General features: G+C 48.9%; 1 protein-coding gene across 4 annotated transcripts in view; it reads right to left on the reverse strand.

Moving 5' to 3' along the window:
- The window catches only part of SMAD3 (SMAD family member 3), a 118,712-nt gene that overhangs the window by 33,320 nt on the left and 69,829 nt on the right, over window positions 1-15,563 (reverse strand). Inside the window, exon 1 of one of the 4 annotated variants that reach the window (XM_045449340.1) lies at window positions 582-745. The exons of the other annotated variants lie outside the window; for them this stretch is intronic. The gene's annotated coding sequence lies outside the window, so the exon portion shown is untranslated. Of the gene's footprint in view, window positions 1-581; window positions 746-15,563 lie in introns of those variants that run through there. 4 annotated transcript variants of the gene reach the window in all.

Below are 15,563 nucleotides of genomic sequence, written 5' to 3' on the forward strand. Positions count from 1 at the left end.
TTCCTCTCCTGGGATCACACAGCAGTCTGCATCGGGCTTCTGTGAAAGACCAGCAATCCTGGATGCCAGGCTGGGCCCTGATGGCAGGGAGACCGTCCCTGTCTCCAGCTCACGAGCACGTGACCACCAGTCTGGCTTGGCAGTATTTTCCAGAAATCATCTGGCCCATGCCCCTGCTTCTGGGCCATACGACTCCCAAACGTACAACGGGGAGGGCATCTCGTTCACTTCTCCGTAGGCATCTGTAGCTACTCCTCTTGGTTCGGGGTCTGGGCCGCCCAGAGCCAGCCCTGGCAGGATTTCTCCTCTCTCCCTCTGTCCCACTCAAAATCCTCACCAATGTTTACCAGAGTCATAAGAGTGAACTGGGAGTTTCAGCTGCTGGATCTAATTTAGCTGATGTGTCCAGCACACACCCTCCCAAGCTTACAGGGCAGCGGGCCCATGTTAAGTAAATCCAATAAATAGGTCTTAATTCTGAGCTGATGTTACCACGAACATGCTCCGCTGCAGGAGAAGATCTATTTATGACCCGCTCTGTTCCCTGACCCAGCCCTTCCTTGTAGCCCAAAACCACTTACTTGCTGAGGCTAAGAGCACAGTCCCAGGAACTGGCCTTTGGGCCTCCTCCCCGTTTAGGATGGAGATCTCTTCCCACACCCAGTGGCTTCCTGATGAGAGACCTCCACGTCTTTCTCCAGCAACCCTTTCCAGCTCGTCTGACAGAGGTTTTAATCCTTAAATATATTCTTCACCAGCCGAACTATTTCCTGTGGCAGGAAATTAGGTTTCCTCCCATTGGCTCCAAGTGGGACCCGTGAAATATCCCAAAATGGTGGTGGGAGCCATAGCCAAGGATGTGGTCATGCCAGAGCCCAGAGCCGACGGTAAGGTAGAGACGGCCAGAGCATTCCCGGGGGACAGGGTGGGGCCGGGCCCACCTCCTGCCACATGCCGTTCACATCCCCTGTTGCCAGTGATCTGCTACCCATAGCCATCTAGGGACAGCATGAAACATCAGAGGATTTGGACACGGGGGTCCAGGAGAAGACTGGGAACAGAGCACACAGGTTCCAGAAGCACACCAAGATCTATTCAGCATGAACCATGTGCCAGGCACACTGCTATTACGTGAGAATGCAAAAATGGCAACGCGCCAGTATACCCCGCCTTCACCAAGCTCAGAGAACTTACCGGGCTTGCCTCAAGTCATATAACTGCCAGGATTCAAACCCAGGCCGGTGCTGAGAACCAGAGGAGAGGGAGGGTAAACAGTGCCTTTTCTGCTGTCCCACACTGCATGCCAATCAGGGAAACTGACCTCTTACCACTCAGCAGATACTGACTGAACACGACCACATGTGTCACATTTCCAGGCATGAGCCAAAGAAGTGAACAGAAAGCAAATTCACTGACATCATCCTATTCCAGTTGAAACCAAGTTTATTTAACATGCACAATACTAACCTTTCTAGCTTCTTTCAGAGACAACTTTTCTTTTTGGACTTGCCCATTAAGTAGTAATAACAACAATAGTGACCGAAGTTATTACTACTACTACTTGCCAGGCATCGTGCTGGTCCCTCGATGACCACTGCAGATTGAACTAGTCACCTTGCCTGTATCCCTGCCCTTTACTGGACGCTCCTCCTAACTGTGGGTATAGTGTATTTCCTCAGCCCTTGACCTCGGGCCAGGCTATGGACCAGATTTGGCCCACAGAACAGGAGCAAAGGAGATCAAAGCCATCATGTGATTCTGCTGGTCTCTTCTCACACCTCACCTCAAGCAGAGCTCCCCCTCCACCTGGGCCCAGGATCTAACACGGGGGGGACAGACAGAACCAGACCTGCACAAGGCACCAAGCCCATGCGAGGAACAGAAGCATGAGTCCGCACAAACAATGGTTGGTTTAAGCTCCTGAACTTTTGGAGCATTTGTTACTCAACGCTAGCTGACTGAGATAAACGTGCAGGTATCATTATCCTCACATCCTGATGGAGAGAGAGAGTGCTTGCAAGCTTTCCCAACTTTGCCTAGGCCCAAGGTGTGACACTTCTTTTCTGGACTCTAAATGGGGCATAAGGACCATTTCCTGACCTTGAATATGACACCAAGAGAAGAGGTGACCATTTCAGAAGGACTGGTTTTGTTTATGGAGAACCACCTACCTACAGACTTTTAGAATCCATTTGCATTACGTGTGGACTTACCCCAATTACTAAACCAAATGTTAACTTTTTGAAGTCACTCAACTAGCACAGTAACCCCCAAAACCAAACCTTTGGTATCCCTTTCAACTCAATTTATTCTGTACTTTTACATTGTTCCCCTAATATTTGCTATGTCTTAGTGTAAGAAAAAGGGGTTATTTCCCATCTTGGGGTTGCTAGTTATACCACAAACCTACACCCAAGCCCATTACTCCCCTGAACATGGGTGCTGCAGCTGAACATTTGAGGCATTCCCCTCCCGCCCCAGTGGGATGAGGCTTCCCCTACCTTCTTCTGACAACAATCAAGCCATGTGTCTACTCACCTGCAATAAAATATTTTTTTTTTAAAGTTTACTTACTTATTTTGAGAGAGAGTGAGAGGGAAAGAAAGAGGGAGAGAAAGAGGGGGAGAGGCAGAGAGAGGGAGAGAGAGAATCCCAACTTGGGGTATCATCTCACAAACCGTGAGATCGTGACCTGAGCCAAAATCAAGAGTCGGATGCTCAAGTGACTGAGCCACCCAGGGGCCCCTATACTATACTCTCCTTGAGCTTTGCGTTATATGTGGGTTTTCTTTTTTTGTTTTGTTTTTCTGGTGCAAAATAAAAGCAAGGTTTGAGTGACTTCAAGTTTGGGTTATATGCTCACTCAGCAGACCGCCTAAGAAACAGACCATCTACCTCAGAAGGCAGAAAAAAAATTGTGGAGACTTTAAAAGTCCCCTTTCATTGGTTCCACTTGGCCTGAGAGCTCTTACCTCTCTGCTGCTTCTTAGCACGCAACCATCAGAACATGCCCTTCCTTCTTCCGTGCCATGGACAACCCAGGACAACGATCTGACAGAGTAGCAAGTGAGAAAGCCCAGAAAACACTCCTGCTGAGAGGGTTATCTGATTTGGGGGTTCACCCAGGATCCATTCCCTTTGGTAAACATAGCTAACACCAAAGCATCCTTTGTTCTGGGCAGAACTTCTGCCGGGGGCTTTGTGCTGAGATTCCTGGCTGCGGGTGACAAACCACAGAGCCCTAACACTCAGGGAACAAAGCGTCCTGGTCAGCTGAAGTTCTGGCTAAGTCGATGTCTGCCTGAAAACCCACTGTGGAGAACTACACATAGCTGGGACCTGAGGAGCCTTGAGAGGGTCTTGTCTATTCCCTTCCTCTCATGGCTGAGGAAACACAATGATGGATTAAGCACCTCCAGGTCACCCAGCAAATGAACACAGAGTGAGCAGATGGCTTTCCAGCCTTCATTTCACCGGAGCCAGCCTCCCCACTGATGAAGTCTGTAATGTGTATGCGTCCACTTTCCCACCCTGGAAAGTCGAGTACAATCAAACGTCACTCTTTCCTTGTTGCAACTGCATCTTAAGCGGCCTGAAGGTCTCACTCTTCAGGACTAATGTCCAAAAGCAGGACAGCACAACTGATGACTCTGGTGAAGGGAGAATACCGTACTTCCTGTCCTACCACGACAACTTTCTGAGGCTTGAAATTATATTAACACAAAAAGTGACAAACAAACCAAAAATTGAGCCATACGTGGAATATACTATTCCCAGACACTTGCAGAGTTTTCTTTGGTGGTTGGAGTTTAAATAAAAAACATTCCCAACACCAGCCTGTTGTCGTCACTTGGTGCCGTAAAGAAGGACCCCGGCTAGATGAAGGCTGTGGTAGGGTAGGTTCTGGATAACTGAGGTTTCGTTATGAGCTCTGCCACAGGGACCACATGCTCTCGCCCAGTTTCGGAAGCGTTCTCGGTAGGTTCTGAAAGTAGAAGCATGTTTTTTAATGTTCCAGGTTAGACTGGTGTACGAGGAGTTCAAACCAGGATTTCACAACCCTTGACACCAGTCACTGAACCACTTCCACCAAGAACAACTCAATTTCCATCTGAACTTGCAAATGGATAATATCCGATGCCTCGGGCTGCCAAATTCAGTGAACACCCAATAAAATGCCAGGCTGAAGCCCCCAGTGCTTTGCCCCAGAGCAGAGGCTACACTTTTCTCCACTTCTCTGCACTGTATCTAGGGCTCCCCTCTCCCTACCAGTCTTCCAAGGCAGTCTGCTCAGGTCTGTGATGAGTACCCCTTGCAGATGAGCCCTCCGTGTGGGCCCCAGAGGTTCAAAGAGCACCCTGGGCAGACTCTCAAAGGAGGAACACCTCGCCTGCCCTCTGTGAGGGGCCAGACTCTATGGGAAACACATGGAGATCATCAGGACCTCAGGGCTTCCTTCCTCCCCAGGGGCCAAGGGTGGGCACAGAATGTGCGCTTCCTGGGAAAAACAGAAGGCTGATTTATGGAAAGAGCTCAGCTTAATTATGATCATCTGTAAAGCACACGTACACCAAGACCTTTTCAACATGCGGCTGGAAGGCGAGCCCTACTGTTTATCAACCTCAGCTCTCCCGACGTTTGGGGCCAGATGATTCTTTGGGGGTGGGGAGGGGGTGGGAACTATTATGTGTACTGTAGCATGTTTAGCAGCATTCCTGGTCTCTACCCACTAAGTGCTGCTCCCAGCCCCAGTTGTGATAACCAAAAGTGTCCCCACATATTGCTCAATGTCCCCCTGGGGGCGAATTCACTCTTCTGGGTCCCTTGAGAACTTGTGGGTTACAGAAATGCTTTGGCATTGGTTGGGGTGGGGGACAGAAACAATTCACAGCTCACAGCAGGTGTCTACCTGGCACTTCTCCCTCCAGTGTGGTGGGTATCCTCTCACTTTACAGGTAAAAGGTTCGTGTGATGTTGGGGGATGTGCCTAAAGTTACCTAGAGAGACAAGCAGCAGTGCCTGGCATTGAATCTGGCTGTTACACCCCAAACCCAGCTCCTATGATCTCAAAACACAATGTGCGCCCTGTTAGAATGATCAGATTCTCCGTGGGCTCTGATGAGACAGCTGTCCTTGTTCCCTCTCTTCCTCCACACAAAGAAAGTAGTTAAGTCTTCGGGGAGGAGGAGGTTTCTTTGGAAATCTATTTAACACCCTTGGTTTTCGAAAGCTTTTTTTTTTTCTCCAAGCACCAGCTTGACGGGGTAGGGGTGCTTTTTCTTGGGGATCAGCAGGATCCCAGAGACTTTAGGTCACAATTGGAAGAGGCTAGAGATCTGGGTTGGTCTCTGGTTACTGGAAGAAGGGAAAAGAGTAGTTCCCAGGATTCACAGAACTTTCTGGATCACCATTTCACCCTGCCAGTTAACATTCACTCCGAGTGGAATTAAGCCTGAAGATCATTTGTTTGTTTTTAAAGAGATCACTCACAGACCTTTCCGGACACTCACAGCCCTTGGAAATGTTCTGATGGGCTTAAGGCAAAAAGCCCATTTCAGCCCAACTTTTGTTACAACCCCCACCCCCAAAGCTCACCTCATAAAATACAGGGATCTTGAAACAGAATCATAAATCCAGGTGTGTTTAGATACCTCTTCCTAATCTCTTGGGTGCTTCGGGCCTTGGGCCCTCCTACAGCCCTGTCCTACAGCAGGGCTGTTCACATGACCAACACTTGTAGGCTCTGTTCCCAAATTGCTTTTGGGAAATGGATGGATTTGTATTTCAATTCAGGAAAAGACAAAATAAAGATAAAATGCCAAGCTCTATCTACAGGACAGAAACAACCAGAACAGAAAGGATTCCTTGTCTCTAGGACAATGTGATGTTCCAGGTGGGGAAACAAAAATGACCAGTTAGGGAAAGAAAGATCTTTACTAGCCTCCAAAATCTAACTTTGGGGGAAAAGGCAAAAAGAAAAGAAAAAGACTATTAGATAATTACCTTGGCTTAGACCCTTGTCTCTGCAAAGGGTACGATGTGGGGGAGGCGGGTAAGAGGGAGCAGGATGGGGGCAGGAGGGGGGGTGCTCAAGTACAGATCTTGACCTTCCACTAATAAATGCCTTAAGACTGAGAAATATCTTTGCTCCTTAAAAAAATAAAAAGGGCAGGGCACCAGAGAGTCACCTCCCCTGACAACTGCTATTTCCCCTGTCTTATCTGCCAGTGAACTTCAATATTAGCTCACTTCACTAAACAAACAATTCTTATTACAGGACTCTTAGTCATTCTGTTTTTCACTTTCTTCCACAAAGCAGAAACCATTAAGGTCTGAGTATCCTCTCCGGGCCGTCTTTTCCCAGACCCAGTTCCCAGCCTCCCACCTCCTGCCCCATCAGGTTTGCATGAATAGAGCCCCGTGAATCACTTCCTGTGGGCAGACTGCACGTTTAGGGGTGGGATTGTCTTTCTTCTTTCATTTTTCTTTTTTTTTTTTTTTTTGAGAAGATTCTCACAGACATTTGGGGTTAAACAAGTGGAACCAGGTGATGGTGATAATAACCGGCTGCCTCATTCTATCAAAACACATCAAAGTTTCCAAAGACTTCTAGAAAACATCGGGCTGGTGTTCGTGTCTAGGGCATTTGCGGGGGGGGGGGGGGGGGGGGAGGGCGGGCAGAGGTGAAGAGGGCAAGTAAGGAGGTTTTGTGTTAATTGCACGGTTTTGACTTCCTTAATTATGAGTCACTGGCCAGGGAGATAAAACAATGTCACTAATGTTGGAGAACATGTGAAGGGTAAACAGGGCAATGCGGGGGACATTCCATGGGAGAGGCAGTGCTGGCTCCAACTCCAATGTTACAATTCCTAGCAAGATACCATACAATACGGGCTCGAAAAGGAACTTCCCGGTGTTTCAGTCTTAACCACATTTATAACTCTTGCCCTGTTTGGAGCTGGAAGTGAGGGAGGGGTGGAAAATGATCACAGGTCTAGAAAAAGTCAGTTTAAGGACCATGAAGTTAAATGGCTACCTCTGTACATAGAAAATACAGCATTCGCAGGCCACCAATCTCTGACCTTCCACAAACTCTCTCCTCCTATCTGGACCAAAGCTTTACCAGCTCACAGAAGCACTTTGCATCTAACCTGTAACAAAGAATGGGTGTCTGTATGTTCTGGGCATCCCAATCTTGAGGACAGATAATAAACCAATTAGCATTCCTTTCTGTCTAAGGGGACAGACTTCCTATTGTACCTTAACAAAAGGTTCGGGTTCATTGGGGGCAATTTCATCTAAGGCAGCAAAGAACCCCTATGGGCAGGAAGATAAGAATTCCAAGCCAACAAGGAAGGACTTTAGAGAGCCAGGCAAGCACTTAAAATGCCAGAGTGGCAAAAGCCTGCCACTGAATGGCTCTTGGCTGAAAGCTGCATCTCAAGCAAGGCAGGAGCACAGAAAGACTTCCAGGTGACGAAGTCCTGGGCATTTGCCACTCTCTCCATGATCAGCCCACCCAGTCCCAGCCAAGATTCGCACTGGGACCCACCCACTCACCCCCTCGTCAGACCCCCAGTTCGCAGACAGCAGACAGAGGTGTCAAGGCCTGATCTATAGGCCCAGAAATTCAGTGCTTAACCCGCCCAAGCAGCAGAGGTAACATGCTGCAGCCACAGCATCTGAACACGGGGCTTCTGTGTCCCGGAGCCAGAGATCTGCAGCCAGTGGCAGCATGCCAATAAGACACGTGGGTCCAGAGACTCTCTTCAGCCCTCTGACAGGCCTCACTATGCCTCTAGATCAAAACTTATCCCATTCTGTGGCTCCTTCTGCAGAATGCCCTCTATGGGTCCTCCTTCCTCAAAGTCTCAATCTCTACTGTCCCATACTCACCTACCTCAGCACTTAGCACCCAGGGCCTGGTGCGGTTAAGTAACTTCCATGCGTTTCTGGCTTCTCTTCCCAATGAAGACAGGAGCCCCTCAAGGGCAAGGAGACCCAACTTAGCTTTCCCGGTACCCCGGATGGAGCACTGGCTTACATGTTACATTTGCTCACAAGCAGGTCACGATAATGGAATTATTCCTCTGGGCATCAACCATCAGAAGATGTAGGAAACAAAAACCTCGGCTGCACCCCAGACTTATGAACCCAATCAAGACGTCAAGCCCCGTAGCAGAGGGATCCACAGCCTCACATTACTGCCAGAGACCTAGTATCAGAAACATTCTGTAAACTAGCAGCTGTTTCTTTTTTTTTTTTTTTTAAGGTTATTTTGAGAGAGTGTGCACACAAGGGAGGGGGGGAGGGGCAGAGAGAATGGAAGAGAGAGAGAATCCCAGGCAGGCTCCCCATGGTCAGCACAGAGCCCGAGGCAAGGCTTGAACTCCCAAACCATGAGATCGTGGCCTGAGCAGAATCAACTGAGCCACACAGGCAGCCCCCTGCCAACAGCTCGTCTTGAGAGATGCGGGTCAAAACAGCCCACCTGCGGCGCTGAAGCCGCCAGTGGGGAAGTGCGGGAGTTAAAATGCTTTGGAGAAAGAAAGTTCCTCCCACTTCCCCTGCCACACCAGAGACAGAGAGAGACAGACAGGCACACGAAGTCATCGGTGGCTAAGACTATGGGCAGTCATTAGTTAGGAGGCCTTGCAATAAATCTGCTAAACAAATGTCTGTTGAATGTAAATTGTATCAGCTGTAGAGTCAGCAGAGTTGAAGGCACACAGACCCCCGGGCCGAGTATAGTATGCTGCCATAAAACGATGGGGTCAATCCATCTGCAGTGGCTCGCTGCCTTCTAAGCACTGACATCCCACATACCTACGGGAGCACACTCGCAGCCGAAAGTAGCTTAAAGGTGGCCACGTTCCTTTACTGCCACTAGGCACGCAGGCCTCGGACGGACCAAAGCTGAATTGTCGATGGAAGCAGAGCAAATACGTGATCAAATGGAGGACTGCCACCAAAATTCCCTTCTTCTCTACCAGAAACGGGACAACTGCGGAGAGGGTGAGAGAAAACATCAGGCTTTGACTTTCTGTGAGTGAGAAGGGAAACAAACAACCGCCCCCCCCCCCCCCCCCAATGCCAGCAAACCTGCGGCAGTCACAGCTAGGACGTGATCTGAAGGAATTATGTGGATATCAAACAACTTGCTGAGAGAGAAGGTGGCTTCAAATGAGAACAGTGGGGGAGACCGTGGAACCGCTGACCTCCGAAGTCAGAGGTCGCACAGGGAGTGTGATGGCCCACAGACGTGCTCACACCTGGGGCGGCTTTGGCGGAAATCCGTCCGGACACCGGAGGGCACACAGATGACCTCTCGTACTATCATCCAGGCTCAGGAACCACACGACTGCGGTGTGGAGGGGTAGGAGGGGTAGGAGGTGGGGAGGGCTCTAAAGGGCAGCCATTTCATAGCCGCCCCCCGGCTTTTCCCCTACACATGAAGAAACTGGGGCTCAGGAGAGCACAGTATCTACCCAAGGGTCCTTCTGAGCCAACACTGGTGTGAATCCATGATCCCAAATTATCTGGGACCCAAAATGGAAATCACAGCTGTCGGCTAGCAAAGCAGCAAATACCACAACAGAGGGCAGGGGCGCCCAGCAAGAGAAGGAAGGCCAGAGCCAGCCGTTGCTGTGCAGGACTGCGTTCTTGCACCCAGTACTCCTCCAGCTGTTGGGGCCCCAGTGCTATCAAGGCCTGTATTTCAAGTAAGCCAGGGGCCCATCTCCCTGGGCCGTTTAAACAGCTCTTTCTCCTCCTTCCTTGGCCAGAGCAGCAGAACACCACGCCACGGGGCCTGGATTGTTTGGTAACAATGGAGGGAATATTAAACAAGGGCTGAAGACGGGAAGTGAATCACAGACTTCTCAAACAGGCTCCTTGGAAGGAACAGGGCAGCAGGAAGGGCTGCAGGAGGCTGGGCCACTCACAGGGCCGAGTGGAGCGAGAGGGAAGGTTCCTGGGAGTTCTCTTGCCCCACAATAGGGTGCCTCAAACCTCGGCCTGCCTGTCACCAGGGAGCTGCTTCATGCGTCAGGCAAGATCAAAGTCCTGAATCACCCCTGCCACCTCTTGAGGTATCCGAGGTTCTCTGTCCCCTCCATCAGGCAAGAGGAGGGGGTTAAGCTGGTTCTCCAAATGCCGACCCAACTTTCAACTTTACCCCCACACCCTTTAAAAAAGTCCAAACCTGAGACTGGGTGGCTGCAGGCTCTCCCAGCAGGGGGAATGGGCTGGGCTCAGAGCATCCATTAGTTAAATGGGGATGTTCTACACACACACACACACACACACACACACGCACGCACGTGCACGCAAATAGCTGAGCAGGACTTCAGACTGCATCTAACTGACCGAGAGAAATGTCTCTTCCTGCCTCCCACCCCCAGGTCTGCACTAATTCCCATCAGCCCTGGTGCCATGGCACAACCAGCCCCAGCACCATCTCTCACGTCCAGGTCCCACCTCCACAGACTGACCACCTGCCCTGGGCCCGAACAGCACCTTGCAAGTCTACCTATGCCAGGATTCTGTCCTGTTTTAATAGCGTCTGCACAGACTGTAGACGTACACATGGCTGCTCTGAGCAGCCACAGGGAGAGGGCTTGATCAGCAGGTCTATGTTAACTGAGGGCCTAGTATGGGCAAGGCCCTAGTATGTGCAAGAAAGCTTTCTTAACTGTGAAAAGGATCAAGGACTCAGGGACCAAACTAGAAAACATTTAAGCATCTGGGTGCAAGAGGAGGGGCAAGGGCACCCCATGGTTTGTACAAATCTGCCCTCATTTTTGCCTTATAGGCATGTTTTCTTCACTTCATCTTGCTTTTCCCACACCTGCCTCACCTTCATTAAGACAACACTGACCAGTTATCTTCTATAAGCAAGTTCTTTGCTAAGTACTTTATATGAATAGCCTCTAATCCTACTTCTCAAAAGACAATGAAGTTCAGAGAGGTTAAGATTCTACCACGAGGTCACACAGCAAGCAAGAGAACACAATCAACCTTCAACTCCAAACATGAAAGCCCAGGGTCTTCCCACTGTGTCATGCTATTGCCCTGCACAGCCACTTGCCTTGAAGGGGGTCAAGTAGAAACAAGAGGAGACTGGGAACCAGGACATGGATCCCAACTCTGGCTCCTCTCTGCCACCTGGGTGACCTTAGGTAAGACGCCCTATCTTCCAGGGCTGATTCCCTCACTGGGACAATAGTGCTATCTAGGAAGGCTGTCAAGGGGCTCACACGAGAGGCTACAAACGCCAATCTTTCATACACTAAATGCTATCACCTTTCATTCATGTGCCCAAAAATACTGCCCAACAAGACAGATCATTCACCCCTGAATTTTCAACTTACTCCTGGGATAAGTTGGTGACAAGCTCAGGAGACTGTGAGCCATGAGAATACTCTAGAAACATCTGGGGACAATTTATGTTTTTTGTTTGTTGTTGTTTTTTTTAATAGTACAAGCAGCTTTCAGCCAAGGCTGAAAGATGAACAACTTCTTTCCCAAGCCTCCAAAATTTTTCCAGGTGCTCCTGAAGTTCCTACCCTCATAGATTAAGGTCTTAGGCAGTTGCCTGGGTCCCCCAAGTCCCAGTTCTGCTATTAGTGACTCTGTGTCAGTTATTCCCACTCTCTGAGCCTCAGCACTCATCTGTAAAATGGACAGGTCGGATGAGGTATGTCTGAGGTCCCTTCTCTGACAATCTGTGACTGCTAGAGGCTCACTGGCTTTTTGCACAAATAAGAGACTGTTTAGTGACCTTCTCCTGAGAGAAATGAAAAAGAAAGCATACTTCAAATTCCCCAGAAACACGGTGTTGGGCACCTGTTAGGGGCTGCCCAAATGCTGGAAACAAAACCGCCATGGTGAACTCCCACCCCTACCTCGTGTGCGTGGCTTTGTGAGGCTGAGGGAATCCGTGAGGCTAACCTCCTGCCTGCACACCACCCCCATCACACAGTGCTCTGGGCAGGAATCACAGGATGGCAGAAACTACAAATGCCGGACCACAGAAGAACCAAGAGCAGGGAAGGCAGGGAACTCATCCAGTTCTAAAGAGCTGGAAAACGAGGTCAGGCCCCAAGAAGACTGTGGGAGGCAAGACTTCAACAATTTTGCAAGGATGGCACAGTTTTTTGTCTCAACGCACACGACAGCCCTATCGCATGTGGGACGTGGTGCCACTATCTGCTGATCGAACCTCGTGAGCAAATCAGCTCCTGGCTGTGACCTGAAGTCCTTTGTGCTCGGCAAGTACTACTTGCAAATACTTACAGATTTAATGAAGTGAAAATTCAGGGCCAAAGGAGTTCTATACAAATATTTGCTCTTCCAAAGCATACTTAATAAGATACTCCTACATACGAAACTTTAAAAACAAAAATAAAACAAAACCCAAACATACAAGTTCCCCATTGACGCATTTTATGTAGATGGCTTACTTCTGATGTCCTTAGCTGAAATTCTTTGCTTATTTAAACATTAAGATCAAAACTCCTGTTTACATCTGTACAATGAAGGATCACCCAGCCGTGAAAAGGAATTCATGATTGCAACAGGCAAGAACACAGAAGAATCTGAAAATAATTATGCTATGGGAAAGAAAGCTGACCCCTCCCCCAAGAAAAGATTACATCCTCTATGATTCCATTAGTGTAAGATTTTAGAAAATTAAAACTAATGTACAGTGACAAAAAGCAGATCAGTGATTGCCTGGGGCCTGGTGAAATTACAAAGGGGCAGGAGGAGACTTTGGGGGTGACAGACATGTTCATTATCTTGATTGTGGTGATAGTTCCATGGGTGCACACATATGTCAAACACATCAAATTGTACACTTTCAGTATGTACTTTCAGTATGGATTTACGTCCCTTACACCTCAATACAAATATCTAAAAAAAATTCCCGAAACCCTGATGGGAAAGTTATCAGAAAACCTGATTTTAAAATGCAGCAAAGAAGCAGGGCGCCCAGACATACATTGTTCCAACAGACTGTCAAAAATGTCTTGCTCTGCTAGGCGCATGACAAACTCTGCAAAGAGCCAATATTGAAACATGAATGGGCCGTGTTATGTTCCAAAAGAGGGTGACAGGCATACACGCTAAAGATTTCCCTGAAAAAGTAGTTACGGCCGGTCTGCTACCTTAATGCCTTACCTACTTAGTAATTCACGTGAAAACGTATGCAGATCCCATTACTTGATGCGGGGGGGTGGGGGGGAAGGGAAGTACTACTCTGGGCTGATACTGATGCTAACAACAGTTCACCAGGGAAAAGCCCTGGAGGGCAAGGCAACCCAAAGTGGGTCAATAAACTTCAAGTTGGCAGTAGAGAAGAGATCGTATGCAGAGACCTCCCCCCCACCCCCCCACCCCCGACCCTTCCTGCAGGGGAGCGAGGACTGGAGCACAGAGATCTGGCTGTTCTGCCTGGAGTTTCGGTCTGACTGGGAATGATCCATTGAGTAAAGGGACGTGCCAGGGAAAATGAGTAGGTTGTTCAAACTCAGGAGGAAACTTCTGGGTTTGCTGGACGCTGAGTTCCTGCACATGTGTACATGTCCCCGTGTTCCAGAGCAACATGGTGGGCCCACCTGATGAACCACATGGGCCCTTTCAAGAGCATCACAAGGCTATTTTGTGGGCTTTTGCAAAATCTCCTTGACAATTTGAGGTCGCTACAGCTTTGCTGTCGTTTAGCACAGTGGTTTTCAAAAGGTCTTCAGAGGCCAGCAGCCTCTACATTAACTCAGGCCTCTGGACTCCCCTATCCCAGCCTCCTATTGCAAAACAAACCAGATGTCTAATTCTCTATCCATCAAGAAGCCTGAGATTTGGGGGTAGGTGGGGTGCATATCAGGAACATCACTTAGAAACCTCTTATCTAGGACACTGAGCAGAAAAAGCACTTAACACAGTTAAGACTGACACTGGGGGGGCGGGGGGGGGGGAAGCAAAGGTGGGGGGCAGCATTAACAAGGTGAAAAATAGAGTGTCACCATTCCTGAAGGAAATTCTTTCCAACCCGTTGGTGATTTGTCCTCAAAAGTTCTGCAGAAAGACCTAGTTTATTGCCAACCCAGCCCCGGGGTCGAGTGTTTCTAGTGCAATTCCACACAAACCATGGAGGCTCAGTAAACGTTCACAGATGGTGATGAATTCCTACTTCTGGCCAAGTACACAGGGCAAAAAACAAACAAACAAACAAACCCTAGCTATTAAACATTTGAATGCCGATGGTCCTGAAACGATGGGGATAAAAGACACATGGAAGAATGAACACACAAAAGGAAATGAAACCGAACAGGTTAGCATAGTGGGCAAGAGAGCAGTGGAAGCCAACTAGGACCTGACCTCGCATTGCCCAGCTGTGTGGCCTGGTGCAGATTACTTAAGCTCTCTGCGTCTCGGTTGCCTCAAATTATCCTAGGAGTAGATGTTATCCCCAATTTGAAAGTCATGGTGCAGGAGACCGGGAAATGTGAGTGACATTTCACGGCATCAAGGGCAGTCTCTCCAAGAGCTGCTATCGTCACCCCATCCCACCCCACCCCCCAGGGGAACAGAGTCTTTAGTCAGAGCTCAATCGGCTTTTTGGGGGGCTTCTGGCTACAAATTCAGCTGCCAGAAAATACAAATAAGTGAGGACCTGCTAGGGGTCCATCAGACATAAGAGCCACAGACTAGAAAGGGTATGAGGCCGCGGAGTCTAGTAGGTATACAGTAGATAGCCTCAGGACTTTCTGGTAATGAAAGACCAGCTGAGAGGTCATCTAACCCCTTAAGCACAGAATGCAAAGTTCGGCTATATACAAAGCTGAACGCAGTCTGCTCCTCAGTGACTTCTTCCTCCTGGTCCTCGTAGGACCTTCAAAGACTACACAGAAAAAGTGTCCCTGGCTGGGATTTCTCTGCTCCAGCTTCTACATCCCCAGGTTTTTCTTTAGATGAGGATCCTCTCCTGGGGACTTCTGCTGTGTTAAGCTTGCATTCATCCTGGTCAGAATCTCAGAGGAGGGGGACGGAATCACAACAGCCTGTGATACAGAGTGTGAGTAAGACACAGCTCACCCCAAAACATTAAACAAAATACGGCATAACAGAGAGAGTGCTTTGAACATTAACAGGTGCTCAATAAATATTTATTGTGCAAATGAATGCTCAAGGGAAGCCAAGTTAAGCTCCCCTCTCCTCTTCCCCACCTCGCTTGTGGTCAATCTGGGCAACTTCCGTAAGAAACTTCCCGTTGCCGGAATTCAAACACACAGAAGACAGCCACCAATTAATTGGTCTGGGCCGGAGGTTGAAAACAGGCAGTAGCCTACAGATGTTGTACTTGGCCTGCACAGTGTTTTTAAGATTTTTTAATTAGTTGCCATCTTTTAAAAGCTGGGAGGTTTCATATGTAAATCTAGATCTGGGGCATCTCTGGAAAATAAAAAATCAGAAGATCTGGTAACACTTGACCACTGGCTGATGCCCCAAAGCCCCTTCTGCCTGGAAATGAATGCTCGGCCCTGCTGGGTCTTCACCCACCG

The sequence above is a fragment of the Leopardus geoffroyi genome, chromosome B3, assembly GCF_018350155.1.
Source record: "Leopardus geoffroyi isolate Oge1 chromosome B3, O.geoffroyi_Oge1_pat1.0, whole genome shotgun sequence".
NCBI lineage: Eukaryota > Metazoa > Chordata > Mammalia > Carnivora > Felidae > Leopardus > Leopardus geoffroyi.